Source organism: Pelophylax lessonae (genome assembly GCF_965119305.1).
Source record: "Pelophylax lessonae genome assembly, chromosome: 2".
Taxonomy (NCBI): Eukaryota; Metazoa; Chordata; class Amphibia; order Anura; family Ranidae; genus Pelophylax; species Pelophylax lessonae.
Genome location: NC_138769.1, coordinates 49,880,524 through 49,896,450, shown reverse-complemented (window position 1 = coordinate 49,896,450; position 15,927 = coordinate 49,880,524). Strand labels below are relative to the sequence as shown.

Here is a 15,927-nt window from a genome sequence, read left to right as displayed (position 1 = left end):
AAAGGTTCCTGTGTTGCTTTTCTATTGAGTTAGTCATTCCCTACCTCCAAGTGGGGGACAAGGTCATCTAGTGCCCAGGGTGAAGATGCCAAATGGCGTCCCCCCCCCCCCCCTCAAAATGTATGAGCATTATGTGTCAGCAAAAATCCCCTCCAAAAAAATTTGAGCATTGATCCTTACATTTACCCCCCTAAGCATAAATTCCCTTTGCAAGCCAAACAAAAACTTCCCCTCTTCCAGTACAGTTCCCCTCCTCTCAGCTCAAATCCTCTCCCTCCCCAAATCCTCCCCCTCCTAGCACAAATCCTCTACCCCTCAAATTTTCGGTCTAAGCATAAATCCTCCCCCCACCTCCAAATTCCCCTCTTCAAGCATGAATGCTCCCCTCCAAAATCCCCTCTCCTAGCACTAATCCCCCCATATTTCCCTTCCTAGCATGAATCCCAAATCCTATGTGATTGGACACAGCTGATCACATGGTAAAGGGCTACTGTTATTGGCCCTTTACTGAGATCTCTGATCAGCTATGTCCCAGGGGGCGTGCAGGGGGCGGGGCTCTGGATGGAGGTCCATGGACACCTTCCCAGAACTATAGAGCCCTGCTGTAGCCGTCTTTAGAGGCTAAAGGGTCAGTTCACTTTTAACAAAAAACTGCCTACGTAGGTAAGGGGTCGAGGTAGATAAACACAAACTGTGCAGTGTTGAACAAAGTTAAAGAATGCCCTTACTGTAAGCCTAGGCCATTTACAAACCTCCTGAAGCCTGGCCAAACAACTCCCAGAGATGGCATCAGCCAATCCTGCCCTGTTGCTAAGACTCTCACCTGATTCAAACCCTCTTGCATGCGCTCTCTCCCCCCTCCCTCACAGTAACTGTGAACTCAACGATCCTGCGATGGAGGAGATAGTGGACCACACATGTGTCTGAGTTTCAGAACTTGCTCCTATGATTCGGAGAAGGAGCGGTAAAGGCTGTGAATGTCACAGGAACGTCTTAGCAACAAGGCAGGATGGGAATTTTTCAGTCAGGCTTCAGGAGACATCAGTTTGAGAAAAGACATGTTAAAACAAACAGGAACATCTTGAGAAAGAAGTGTCACTTTTTGAGAGGCTGTGAAGCTGGACCAGAGGTTTGAGACTTACATAGGAGATATACCTGTACAGGGCCGCCATCAGGGGGGTACAGCCCATACAGATGTAGGGGGCCCGGGTGTCCGGAGGGGCCCATTCCTGAGGGATGCCCGCACTCCAAGTTGACGCCTCCCCTTTTTTCCTTTCTTCCCCTACTCTGGCAACGCTGCACTGGCTCCTGACTCCCAGCCTCCCGCTGGCTGCCACTGTCAAAATTATTGGTTGCTAGGACCGCCTGGCATCCTAGCATTCAATTATATGCATTCACAGGCCCGGGCAGAGGAGGAGGATGTAACTTGGTGGTCAGGCCTGGGGGCCCAGGCCTACAGCTGTGTAAGGGGCCCCCAACATTTCTGATGGCTGCCCTGTACTTGTATACCCAGGGCTGGCCCGAGACATTGTGTTTTGGATCAGACCAATCGTCTGGTGAGTATGTGCCCCATCCTGATTTCGTCTATATAATTTGGTGCATGCACGAGAAGAACCACACTGAAACGTGTTCAGGTAAGTGATACTTCCTTTATTGCTACTGGATACGTGGGGTTATATAGGCGAGGCGATAGTGTCGTGGGCAAGAGCGTCATAAGCACTGCATTATCTAATTGCTTGTAGCTTCTGATTGGTCATGTCCATGTAAGGTAAACTTCCTCCAGTATCTAGGTGTCATCATCTTGGGTGTAGTCCTGGATGGAGGTGCCATCTTAGTTACACGAGCTTCACTCGATGGGAGGGGGAGCTGCTAGCGGCTATTTTGAGTAAGGAATAAAAAAAAAACATATTTACAAGTACAAAGATAGACATAGAAAAATAGACATTTTACCTAATCCATCACAATTGTGCTGCCTGGGTCCAAGAATAAAATGCTGCCCCACCACCCAAAAAAAAAATATTACGCCCACCAAAAGGTCCCCACATCCATTATTTTATTTCACTATAAATGAAATTAAAATAAAATTTATCAGGAAGTCAGATTTACATGCAACAGCACCTTGTCTATATGCAGAATTGTTTAAGGGCCTGTATTGTGGGGGGGGGGGGGGGGGTAAAGGGGATGCTTTGTGGGGTATACAGACAAGAAACAAATAAACAAAAAGAAAAAAACAGTAATAACTCTATTAAATGTAACATTTTGAAAATATTATATATACTGTTATCTTCTTTCATACCTCACCACCGGACCAGTCCACCAGACACCCACTGTCTGTCCTCCTGTCACTCCTGTGTCCGCTGTGGAAGATCCAGCCTGCCCTGCCTGAGATGGAGTGCACTGATATCTGACATCATTGTGCACACCATGATCACACGAGGGACGTTCCCCAGAGGAGATGCTCTGCCTCCTCATACTCATCAGTTTGCACTACGGGCGGCGGTATGAGATGGGGAAATGCCGTCCATATCACGCCGCAAACTGATGACACACAAAACTGCTGGAAAAAAAATATTGGGTATCAATTTGCTCTCAAAGTGCCACCTGGGTCCAGTGGACCCAGAGGGACCCATGGTAGGGCCGACCCTGTGTATACCTCAATGGACCCAGAGGGACCCATGGTAGGGCCGACCCTGTGTATACCTCAATGGACCCAGAGGGACCCATGGTAGGGCCGACCCTGTGTATACCTCAATGGACCCAGAGGGACCCATGGTAGGGCCGACCCTGTGTATACCTCAATGGACCCAGAGGGACCCATGGTAAGGCCGACCCTGTGTATACCTCAATGGACCCAGAGGGGCCCATGGTAGGGCCGACCCTGTGTATACCTCAATGGACCCAGAGGGACCCATGGTAGGGCCGACCCTGTGTATACCTCAATGGACCCAGAGGGACCCATGGTAGGGCCGACCCTGTGTATACCTCAATGGACCCAGAGGGACCCATGGTAGGGCCGACCCTGTGTATACCTCAATGGACCCAGAGGGACCCATGGTAAGGCCGACCCTGTGTATACCTCAATGGACCCAGAGGGACCCATGGTAAGGCCGACCCTGTGTATACCTCAATGGACCCAGAGGGGCCCATGGTAGGGCCGACCCTGTGTATACCTCAATGGACCCAGAGGGACCCATGGTAGGGCCGACCCTGTGTATACCTCAATGGACCCAGAGGGACCCATGGTAGGGCCGACCCTGTGTATACCTACTCCTTCGGTGACATAAGGCCCTGGCTGGAATAAGTCAAAGTGCTGAGGACCTATTGAGGACTTTTTTTTCCCAGTAAGCAGGTTATCCTGTTTCGGTGGAGGATATCACTTTTGATGGTGGAAGATTTGAGTTTTATATTGTGTTGGACATTTTCTTTATATATTTTACACTGGTGTTCATATTAGTGTGAATTGACTTTATCTTTGGTTTTAATTATCACAATTTTTAATATCTCAATTTTCTATAGTCGATGTTGTTATTGCACTTTTTTTGTTTTCACACGGCGCAACTTTATTTGGGTTAATCATTTTTTGGTGTATATCTCACACTTGAGTTGCTGCTCCGGCTTGTTTAACCACTTGCCGACCAGTCACGTTGACTGTACTGCGGCAAAGTGGTTAGTTATCGTCCAGCGACGTAGTACTACGTCGCTGGACTCCTCCCCCTGTATGCGACGCTCGCGCGCCGCCGGAGGCTCGCTCCCGCTGTATTCAGTCACAGCGGGAGTCGGGCCAGGGGAGGAGCGGCGACGATCGCCACTGCTCTTCCCCGATCGTCGGGGAATCGAGTTTGGAGATCCGCCCGCCTGTGTAAACAGAGCAGGCGGATCTCCTAAGTGACAGGGAGTGACAGATCGGAGTGTTCAGCATAGCTGAACATGCAATCTGTCCCTGACTCACTCAGTCACCCCCCCCCCCCCCACACATGTCAGTAAGCACCAGGCATACATTAACCCCTCCCTCTCCAATAAAATTAACCCCTTCCCTGCCAGTGTCATTTTTACAGTAACAGTGCATATTTATAGCACTGATTACTGCAGTAATGTCACTGGTAACCCCAAAAGTGTCAAAAATGTCAGTCAAGGGTCCGATCTGTCCGCCGCAATGTCGCAGTCCCGCAAAAAAAAAAAATCTCAGATCGCCGCCATTACTCGTTAAAAAAAAAAACACCAAAAATGACAGAAATCTTTACCTTAGTTAGTAAACGCAATAACTTTTGCGCAAACCAATCAAAATACGCTTATTGTGATTTTTTTTTTACCAAACATAGGAAGAAGAAAACAAATTGGCCAAAAACTAAAAAAAATTTAGATTTTTACTTTTTTTTGGGGGGGGAATTTCATATAAAAATTTTTTAAAAATATTGTTATTTTTTCAAAATAAACGCTATTTTTTTGTTTATAGCGCAAAAAGTAAAAATCGCACAGGTGATCAAATACCACCAAAAGAAAGCTCTGTTTGTGGGGAAAAAAGGACGTAAATTTCGTTTGGGTACAGCGTCGCACGACCGCGCAATTGTCAGTTAAATTTGCACAGCGCCGAATCGCAAAAAGTGGCCCAGACGTAAGACAGCAAAATCCTCCGGTGGTAAAGTGGTTAATATACCGCAGTTTATATCCCCCTTTTTTTTACTTTTCCCTTCAGGAGACATGTAAACAGCCTCCACCTAAAGCCAGGACAATATTTAACTTTAGTCAAGGTGAACAAACCCTTAAAGGTTTTTATTAAAGGGCCGAGTGGAAATCCCCTTTAAAGTCGTTACCTGCGGAATCATTTTAGAGATGATTGGCGGTCGGCAGGTGATTGCAGATCTTTAGCAGGTATGATTAGCGCTTCAACAAAACCTCACTGTCCTCATTAAAATAAAAAGTGACTGATTCCCACACCTATTTCCATTTCCTGAGCTGCCGCCTCTATAAAATCAGTTTTTTGACATTTCTGTGATCTTTGAAAAAAAAAAAAAAAGATGAATGAGGTCCTCAGGTTACCAAGCAACTGGATTCTGCTATATTCCAGCACAGGAATATGTCATTAAATCCCCCCCCCCCCCCCACCCACCCAAACACACACGGCATAGCCCTGCCAGCCACATGGTTCAATCTCCCAGCACAACAACACGACAATAATGAATGAATGAATGGCCGCACGGTGTGGGAGGTAGTGTGGACTGCTAATGCAGATCCTTTGTTGATGCACCAGGCCAAGGTTTAGGGTGGACTCTGGAAGCGTTGTATGAGGTTAATACCTAAAGGGATTGTTCACACGTTAGGTTGGGGGGGGGGGTAAAACCCTGTGGTTGAGCTGCAGTTTAACCACCCTTCAAACGCTACCCCTTCCATGCTTCAGAGGCAGCAGCCATCAACTAAAGCCTCTCTCGCCTTAAGTGAATGGGGTCGCTCTGAAAGCACCCTGCAGCTGGGTGCAATGCTTGAGTTGTGGGGCACTAGTGTGGGGTCCAATGCAGCTGCAAGGAAAAAGGCACGGTGGTACTTATGTTTAGGGCAGTATGTGCTCCAGGGTGAATTCCCCAGAACGCAAGCAGTCTGCATTCCAGGCATTCATCCTAACGTAAGTACTATTGGGTGCACCATCCAGCCCCGGCAGCTGTCAGCCTCTAATAGGGTTTAATAGGCTGCTGGCAGCAAGGCTGGACAGATAGGGGCTAAACACACAGTGTGCCCAAAACAGAGGTAAAAGCCTACCTAAACCCAAAAACATGCAAAGTATTTCAGCTTACCAGCCCTTATGTAATCAGGGCCGCTGATAAGGCAGTACAGCCAGCCCTCCTGTACTGGGCCCGGACCCCATCAGTTCAAAAGGGGGGCCAGGGACCTGCTGAGCAGGAGGTCCAGCTGTACAGTCTTATTGCAGACACCAATCCTCTTCTTCCTCCCCTTGCAGCGCTGCCGGACTCTCCTCCTTCTCGCTCCAACTTTACTGCAGGGGAATTGGTTCTACCATCTGCTGTCTGGGCCCTCCTGTGTGCCCCTTTCCCGCTTCCCTTCTCTCCTCTCCTGCTGACAGCTGTTGCGGGCATGTTTGCATGATGTTTCAGGATGGAGAGCAGGGGGAAGAGGCCAGTAAATATATAATTTATTGGCCCCTTCCTTTGCTGAATAAACACAGTGAGTGATCAGTACCAATCACTCCTGTATTCATTCATCACTCAAGCATAGTAAACTTTACTTCAGTTTGTGAACGAGCAAGAAGCCTTCAATTCATTCCTCTATGCAGCTGAGGCCGCAGAGAAAGGGACTGATCTATGTCATTAGTCACTTCCAGCCAGGGGGGGGTAACCCTTTCAGGTAGGCTGTATGGGGCCCCGTGATTTCAAACAGCAGCCCTGTATGTAATAGTTGCATTAATTTTCTTTTTCTTGATAAGAATATTTTCATCACGTATAGAAAATACCCATTGATGCTTCCAAAAATGCATACCTCCCAACTGTATCGGATGCGCCGGACCACCACAGGATTTCAAAATCAAAGCAATATATATATATATATATATATATATATATATATATATATTTTTTTTTTTTTTAGCAGAAACCTAGAGAATAAAATGACGATCGTTGGAATATTTTATGTCATACTGTATTTATGCAGCGGTGTTTTAAACACATGTTTTTGGGAAAAAATACACTTTAATGTTTAACCACTTAACGCAAACTGACGTAAACCTACGTCGGCTGACTTTAAGTGGTTGTACCGGGAAGATGCCTCAAGCTAGAGGCATCATCCTGGTACCGTTTTGTAGAGCCGGTGGTCGGCTTTCCGGTGGTAATGACTGGTGCGGCTCGGGAGCCGCTCTATCTTTACCCTGGCGAGCGGGAGGGGACGTCCCCCCCCCGCCGCCTTCCACAGCTCTGCCCGGGTCTCCCGTCCCACCGGGAGACCAGAGCAACCAGCCGGCGCGTCCGCCAGCTGGATGGAGTCCCGATCTAAGCCGGATGTAGCTTCGATCGGGTCTCCGATGACGTAACCCGGAGGTGGCGTCCATGACGTCATGTCCGGGTTACTGGGCTGCTAAAGGCGGCAGTTTTAAAAAGTGAATGTATTAAAAAATGCAGTTTTCGGCGTTTTGAATACATGGAAGTGCAGTGGAGGGGTCTGAGGTCTTTTAGACCCCCGATCCCTCCATAAAGAGTACCTGTCACTGCATATTGCTGTCACAAGGGATGTTTACATTGCTTGTGACAGCAATAAAAGTGATCAGACTTTTTTTTTTTTTTTAAAAAACCTGCGTTAAAATTAACAAAAAAATAAAATAAATAGGGAAAAAAATAAATAAAAAATTTTAGCCGCCCCCGTCGCCGTGACCTCGGGCACGAAAGAAAACGTATACAGGATGGCGGGCCGCAAATGAAATGGCTGTCCAAACCACACATGTGAGGTCTTGCCACGATCGCCAGAGCGTGAGCAATAATTAAAAAAAAAGAGCTACACTCTTACTTTAAACTGGTAACTGTTAAAAAATTTTAAAGCGCCACCTATGGAGATTTTTATTGACCGTAATTTGTTGCCATTGCGCGGGTGCGCAAAATTTTAAATCGTAACATGTTGGGCATTTAGTTTTTTTTAAATGCAGTGAAATGTGATTTTTCCCAATTTTTCCAAAAAAATGGCGTTTGAAAGACCGCTGCACAAATACACAAATACGCTGATTTTAACTTGTAAACAAAAAGTGTCAAAAATAGGCCTGGTCCTTAAGTGGTTAATCCAAGCAAAAAAGTTGTGATTCTCATTTTATCCAGAATCGTGCAGCTCTACTGCATTTACACACTGATTGTACTGTTGTTGGCTTAGTAACACTTTGGCCCTGTTCACATATCGCCTGACACCCAAAATAAGTTCTTGTACTTCTTTTGGGCATCAGGCGTCCCACGATTCTGTTTGCACGATTATATCGCGATTCGCCGAGCGACAATCGTGACAAAATCACGCCGCGTTTGGGGTGCCATTGCAAGTCGCGGGAATCACTCAGATATGAACAATGGCCATTGAAATTAATAGGATTTTGCTTCTTGAGCGTTTTTGAACTTCAGAGATGTGCGTTTTACGAGCTGAAAAATGCTCAGATGTAAACAGGGCCATAACTTTTTTTTTCTTACAAATAATTAAAAAAAAATAAATAAATAAAATGTATCAGGAAAAGAAAGGGATAAGTTACTGCCCAGTCCTTAGAATTGGCCGGGCTTAACATGAAAACAAAGATCTATCAATATCATTATCTAGTAGATGGCTAACAACAACAACAAAACAATTCTGCAGTGCAGATAGACAGCAAAATAATAAAACCCACACTGGCTCACTAAAGGAAACTGTAGGGAAAAAAAAAATCTTTTTTTTTTTAATCTATAAAAAATTTATTCTGCAGTGCAGACGGCTGCAGACACACAGCAAGATAATAAAACCCACTCTAGAACTGCAGGAAATCCTATTTTACTACTAATAAGAAATAATAGAAAGCTTAATTAGAAATTATTAATTTCTCTCTCACTCCACAATTTACAAGACCACTGCTGCAAAGAGAAGGGAATAAGGGATAAGCTCATTCGTCAGAGATAACACATGACATCAGTAAAATCGCCCATCCAGAAATCGAATGAATTCAAACAAATCCAAAAGAAATCCGAATGCATTCATTATTTATTTATTTATATTCAGAGATAACGAGTAATCAGACAGAACAAAAATACAAAAAACGAAAATGATCCGAATGTAATGGATCCGTTAAACTCGTAGGTTGAATCATTTTTCGTTCTTTCGCATTTTCATTCTTTCTGACAATTCATTTTCATACGCATTCATCAAAGAGTCTTTCGTTCATTTGATTGCTCCTGAATGAACGAATATACCGAATTTCGTCCAAAAACGAATTAGTAATGAAACAAATTGCACATGTCCACTTATGACTTTCCAACCATTTTAAGTCTTGACATGTTGGGTATCTATTTACTTGGCATAACCTCATCCTTCATATTTTACGGTGGTGCTAATATTGAACGACATAAATAATTGGAACTACCACCATTTTATTCTCCATAATCTCTGCTTTCAGAAAATTGATCATATTTTGGTAGCTTTAATTAATCTTCAGGTTCTGGTCAGCTTTCATGAATGCCAACAACGTGCTACCAAATATCCTACATAGAAATCTATAGACATACATATGGGTTGCTCTCTGTGAGCGCGTTGCGTCCTCTGTTACGTGTTAATGAAACTCCCACTTCCCGACCGCCTCACTTATTTTGTACATCATGATTATGATGTTAAATACCTGGGTTAAGGCTGCTCGGCCTTTTGGCTAAGATCAAGTGTAGTATCGACTTTAGCCCTTAGGGGTGTCTCTGCTTTACAGCTAGGATGTTGAGAAACACTTGTATCTATCCAAGCCATTTGGTCCTTGTGGGGTACCCTCTGCTCGGCCTTGTAGGATCGTCGATTAAATTCGGCTTCACCTACTTGCTGCTATTGGGCTTGAGGCTTAGCCCCCACAAGGAACGAGACTGTGATTTTCCCTCCTCCCCCCCCACTCTGCGCTACTACCTTCGGGCAGTAGGCGCACAAGGGCCTTTTTAAAGGCTGCGAAAGAGTGAAGACGCCGAGGAATAAGAAGGAAGCCGCCAAAGTTTGCCTGAAGCGACTACCGACGAACTCCTCCGTCATGGGGAAGAGCACCGGGAAGAGAAAGCACGTCCCCGCCACTTCTGCCAAGACTCCGGGAGAAGTCGCCTCAACCTCCACCCCCACCCCGGCCAACGTCACCAAGCCGGGCTCAGCAAGGCCAACCAGGTCCGCAGACGGGCTTCCTACCCTGGAACCCTGGATGAGGCAGACAGTGGTGCTGCAGCTGAAGGAGGTGGACGGAAGAGTCCCTGACATGACCCCGGAAATCTTTGGCAAGAAGATGATCCTCGAACAGGGGTTCAGCAAGGCGGAGACACTGTCCGTGCAGACCTTCATGAAAGGTATATTTTATATAACTTTTGTGTCTCTACAGGTCTGTAGAAGGTACTGGGAAGCGGTGAAGAATTATGGCCCGGATTCCCCTTTCCGCAACTTTGTTGCGAATACTCCCATTCAACGGGATGAAAGGCGGGTGACGGTGTCCATGAGGAATCCCCACACCCCAGGAAAAGACATCGCTACCTACCTCCAGAGGTTTTGCATCGTGGCCAAAGACCCAGTCAGAATCCTCGATGTCAACGGCTTCTGAACAGGTAAGTGGGCAGTTTCTTGCAGGTTAAGGAGAGAGCCTTCGGGGGATCTCCAGCATCTGAAGCCCTACTTCTCTCTGGGAGCCTCCGCAGGACTCCTGTACTACGCAGACATGCCCCAGACCTGTTACAGGTGCGGCAAGCAGGGTCACGTAGGTATGGGTTGTCAGGAACCTTCTTGCAGGTTCTGTCGGGCTACAGGCCATGAGACCAAGGATTGCCCGAGGTCCAAGACCTGTAACCTCTGCGGATTGGCGGAGCACGTCTACAGAGACTGCCCCCAGAGATCCCGGTCCTACGCTGGAGCCCTGATCAAGGGCAAAGCTCCAGACAGCGCTGGGAAAAAGAAGCCAGGGGAAAAGACAGCGAAGGAACCGCGGAAAGCCACTGGTGAGTCCCCCCCTCCCCAGGCCCCTACCACCTCCTCCGACCCATCCCTCCCCACCCCCTCTGAGTCGGAGGTGACCCCACCTGCCCCCCCCCGCCCTGTCCTCCATGGAGGACTTCCCCACCCTGCCCACCGCCACCCCCACCCCCACCAGCAAAGGCCGGAAACGGAACCTAGATAGTCCGACAACTGAAGAACCCACCAAGCGGCCCACCGTGGCCCAGCAACATGACATCGCTGGACTGGACCCAGTGGTGGAGGACCTCGAGGACCTTGAGTCTGCGGGGGAAGACGAAGGAGAAATGCAGGAAGGTAAGGATCTGGCCCCCCCAGGGACTGACCTCACCCAGGACCTGATGGACAGCATCCTCGAGGAGAACGGCCTGAACCAGGACACCGGACAGGCACAAGAGGCAGTGGAAGAACCACCCCCCCCTCAGGGGAGGTAAGTTCAGCCCACCTGCTAGCTAGCCCCTTCATCTCCTTTACATGATGGCAGAGATCTCCATCTTTTCCATTAATGTTAGGAGCATCAAGGATGATTATCTGTTCTGTCATCTGTAAACCACAGACCACAACCACAGTGTATCAGTGCCCATCAGCGTAGCCTCATCAGTTCCCATAAGTTCAGCCTCATCAGTGCCCATCAGTGCAGCCTTATCCGTGCCGCCTCATTACTGCCTATCAGTGCAGCCTCATCAGTGCAGCATATCAGTGTAGCCTCATCAGTGGCCATCAGTACAGCCCAGTCAGTGGCCACCAGTGCAGCCTATCAGTGCCCATTAGTGCAGCCTAAGATATTTGGACTTGTGTTTGCTGCCACTGATTGTAATTATAGTAATATTTCACTTATTTGTATAATGACTAGGAAGTCCATAGTCAGTATACAAATTAGTGAAATAATTAGTAGCAGAAAACACAAGTCCAAATATCTTATACGATAGGAGTAATCTTACTAATCCAGTAACATATTGCGATAGCACATAAGAGGTAAGCAAGTCCAAAATATTATTGCCATCATATACAACTAAAAGTCTTAATTGTATATGATGCAAATCAATATGCTCGCTCAAGGACAAGGATGTTTAAAGAAATTAAATTATATTATTGACATGATACCTGCCATACCTGGGGGTGGAGGAGGGTAGGCGGAGCATTAGACTGCAGTACGACACTTATTAGCATTCAGGGCTGTCGGGCCAGTTGTATTAAGTGTGGTTGGTGGCCTGTGGTCTGTCCGAATGTCCTCACCCGCCGGTATTATCATACTGGCAGGTAGCAGTGTGAGTGCTTTATGTGGGTGCCAGACTTATTTCCCTCCTGGACCCTGCCCTCTGGCCCAATTCGCCCCAAAAGACTGGCACTATACTAAAAGTGTAGCACAAGCCGGCAGGGACCCTTTTCGTGCGGGAGCAGGAAGGAGGCTGTTTTTTTTTTTTTTGTGCGGGGTGCAGCTTTTTTGCTGCCCCCCTGCAAAGTGCCACCCTAGGCCTGGGCCTTGTTGGCCTAGGCCAAGATACAGCACTGGGTACTGTTAGAAACTTTGGCATGCAAGTCTATTACTTCACTTCTTGGCTCAGTCAATTAGTCCAGGGGTATGTAGTTGTTTTATTTATAAATTAGGGATGGGAGAAGGTATTAGTGGGATACTCCAGATTAACTATGCACAAAACATTGGAAGACATCTATCTCTTGTTACAGCCAGGCTGTTGAGTCACCTTGCCACTTAGGTGGATTTAGGGTTAAGTCTCTTTCCAGATGACTTGATGAACTAAAGTTATCTTCAGGACACTCTCCTACAACAGCTGTGTTTACAACAGCCGACCGCCCTTCTCTCTCAGCGGGGAAAGATCGCGGGTGCCAGGCGGCATTCGGAGCTGCCTGACACACGTACCGCCTTCCCCCGCAAACGAGCTCGCCCCCTAGCCTAGTATACCTATGTCGCTTTGCCCAGGAGCGGCTGCCTGCCGCAGTAAATCTGCGGTAGGCGGTCGTTAAGTGGTTAAAGCATGACATGTTAGGCATCTATTTACTCGATGTACATCTTTCACATTGTGCAAAAATATTGGGCTAATTTTTACTGTTTTGTTTTTTAAATTCATTAAGGTATTTATTTTATTTTTTTAAATTGCGTTTGAAAGACCGCTGCGCAAATATCGTGTGACATACAATATTGCAACGACTGCCATTCTATTCTCTAGGGTCTCTGCTAAAAATCTATATAATGGTTGGGGGTTCTAAGTAATTTTCTAGCAAAAAATACAGATTTTTTACTTTCACAACAAATGTAAGAAAAAGGCTGGCTCCTTCTCAATTTGTTAATCTTAGAAAACTACAGAAAAAAAACAAAACAAAAAAAAAAACCACTGCTGTGTTTACTTCAGTCACTTTCCGTGTGACATTGTGGAAATTATAATTGGAGGTTTTTTTTTTCCAGCTGCTGTACATTTTCCCCACTTTGGCACAATGGTAAGGGTCTTATGCACAGGTCTCCCACTAACATTCTGCTCAGCCCATTAGCAGACTGTACATAACGAAGGACTTCCCCCTAACGCTGCAGACCGTATAAAGGGGATGTTATTAGCAAAGTAAGGAAACTGCAGACAATTAGTGAGTGGCTAGATGTGGATTGTTCATTGTCTCATAAGCTGTTCTTCTTCCACACCATGTAAGCATCTATGAATGTCACTCTGCCAGTGTGTAGCTTGGTTTGCTTTTAAAGGGTATGTTCAGGCATTACCCAAATTTACCCACAAACTTCCCCCAGCATTTATTTGAAACAGGCTTTATTGCTCCAGGTAACATCATCACCAGGGTTGTAAAATTCATGCTGGAGCAGCCACACAGAGGTCGTTTTCTACTGACATAGGCATGCCCCCAGAACTACATCTCCCAAGAGCCTTTTCCCTACATACAGTGTATGGTCATGTGCTTGTGATTCAGGGCAGCAGCATTGTTTACCTGGGATAAAAAAATCAATGTATACTTGTAGAGAGGGACCGAAGGGGTTGGAGGACAGGTGGGGTTCTGTAGTCCAGTAGATAAGGCTGCAAAGCTAGTTGGGATTTCAGTGCCGCAGAAACAATGACTTTTGATCATAAAGGCCAACATCCTTTGCAGCCTAAGCGTCACCTAAGAATTCTAAAATAAAGCCCAACTCTGGGAAAATTCTCCCTTCAGGGCATAACTACAGGGGTTGCAATTGCAACCGGCCCCATGCTCCAAGGGGCCTGTGCAGCTCCCCTGTATACCTAGATAGGAGGGGCGGCGGGGGCAGCATGTAGAGAAATCACTGTCCTCCTTTTTCCTCCTGTAGCTGCAGGAGGAATATGGAGGAGATTGGTCCCTCAGTATGCTGCCCCCGCCACTCCTCCTACCCAGTTCACTTGTGTTCTGCTGTCTATGGGCCCCTGTGTGCTCCCCTGGTCCCCCCCCCCACTGTGCTAAAAGCCCCCCCCCCCCCACTGTGCTTCATTCCCTCTCCTGCTGGCTGCTGCAGGGGTTGTGTCACAATAGAGAACCAGGAAGGGGTCGGTAAATATGTAATTTACCAGCTCCTTCCTTTTCTGAATGGACAGAGTCATAGTCAGTGACATTGTAAAAAAAATAAAATGATAAAAAATAATACAATTAAAATACCAAAAAATAAAAACCACCGACACCAGTGGGTGAACTTCCAGGATTGCAACAGTCACACTTGCATCCTAGCCCTGGCATTCCACCCCCAAGATGGCAGGAAGGGGGCCCACTGCAGAAATTATGAAAGGGTCCCGCTGAGGGACCATAAGAAAAGGGCCCCGCAATGAGAGTAAAGGGCCCCAAGATCAGTGGGAAGAGCCCCAGGCTTGAAGAGAAGGGTCCCGGACAGGGGTCCGTGGGGCCCTTCATGGTTTCTTGCTCCTGGGCCCTGAAGGTTCTAGTTACGCCTCTGTCTCCCTTTCAGGGGAGATGCGCTCGCAACTGCAAGGGTCAGCTGCTCGTTTAGGTCTGGGGGACACAGAAAAGCGAATTTACTTACCCAATTCCTGCTCCTCCATGCTGCTAGACCGGTCCTTGCAGTGTCTTCTCATCTACACTCTACTGGTCTATGGTCCTGGCGTCATCAAGACCAGTGCAGGGTTTCCGCTGGAAAAAATAAAAGGCGTTCTACAGAAAGTGGCAATGCTGAGTGACTGACCCCCATGTGCAGAGAAAGAGCCGATTGCACAGAACCTGAGCAGGACCCAGAAGATCACAGCTATTACTGCAGTAGCTCCGACTACAATGATTGTAACCAGGGCTGCTGATAAGGAAGTACAGCCAGCCCTCCTGTACTGGGCCCGGGCCCCATCAGTTCAAAAGGGACCTGCTGAGCAAGAGGGCCAGCTGTACTGTCTAATTGCAGACACCAATCCTCTTCTGCGTCCCCCTGCTGCGCTGCCAACTTCTCCTCCTCGTTCTCTCTCCGGCTGCACTGCAGGGGGATTGGTTCTAGTACATGCGCTGCTTTCATCTGTCCAGGCCCCCTTTTCACCGCAGCGCTTCCGGCTTCCCTCCCCTCCTCTCCCGTCGGCAGCTGCTGAAGGCACACAGATGGGTGTTTTAGGATAGAGAGCAGGGGAAGGGGCCTGTAAATATGTCATTTTCTGGCCCCTTCCTTTCCTGAATAAATGCAGTGAGTGATCGCTACCAATCACTCATGTGTCTAATCATCACTAAAGCATAGTAAACTATATTTATTATGCTTCAGTTTGTGAATGAGCAGGAAGCCTTAGAGTGCTTCCCATTCATTCATCCGTGCAAATGAGGTTGCAGAGAGAGGGACTGATATATCTATGTCCTCAGTCACTTTGCGGGAGGGGGGGGGGGGGGTAGGCTGTATGGGGCCCCTGTGATTTCTTAGAGCAGCCCTGATTGTAACCTTCCCCAGTGGTTCATTAGTACAAGATATGCATACTTATATTGTGCCAAGCTGGACTAATATTAGTATGCAATAAACATAATTTCTGGAGTTAAACTTTAATAATCTCGAAAATGGTGACACAAAAACTCGGAGTGCCACGGACAAGGACATCTAGGGCCAAGGGTGAACATGCCAAACTGCAACCTCCCAAACCCCCCCCCAAGATGTATGACCATTATGTGCCAGCAAAAAATCTGAGCACTAATCTGCATGCTTTCCCCTGAGCATAGATTCCCCCTCCTCTCAACACAAATCCCCCCCAACCTCCCAAATCCCCTTAGCTCAATTGTCCCTTAACCCCCCCCCAAAAAAAAAAAAATTGCTCC

General features: G+C 47.1%; 1 pseudogene across 1 annotated transcript; it reads left to right on the top strand.

Annotated features, from left to right (window-relative positions):
- The first annotated feature begins 5,555 nt into the window (after nt 1-5,555).
- On the top strand, nt 5,556-14,835 carry LOC309547949 (annotated as a pseudogene). The gene is made up of 3 exons: nt 5,556-5,617; nt 9,847-10,661; nt 14,603-14,835. The product of its transcript is annotated as an uncharacterized misc_RNA (transcript).
- The last annotated feature ends 1,092 nt before the right edge of the window (nt 14,836-15,927 follow it).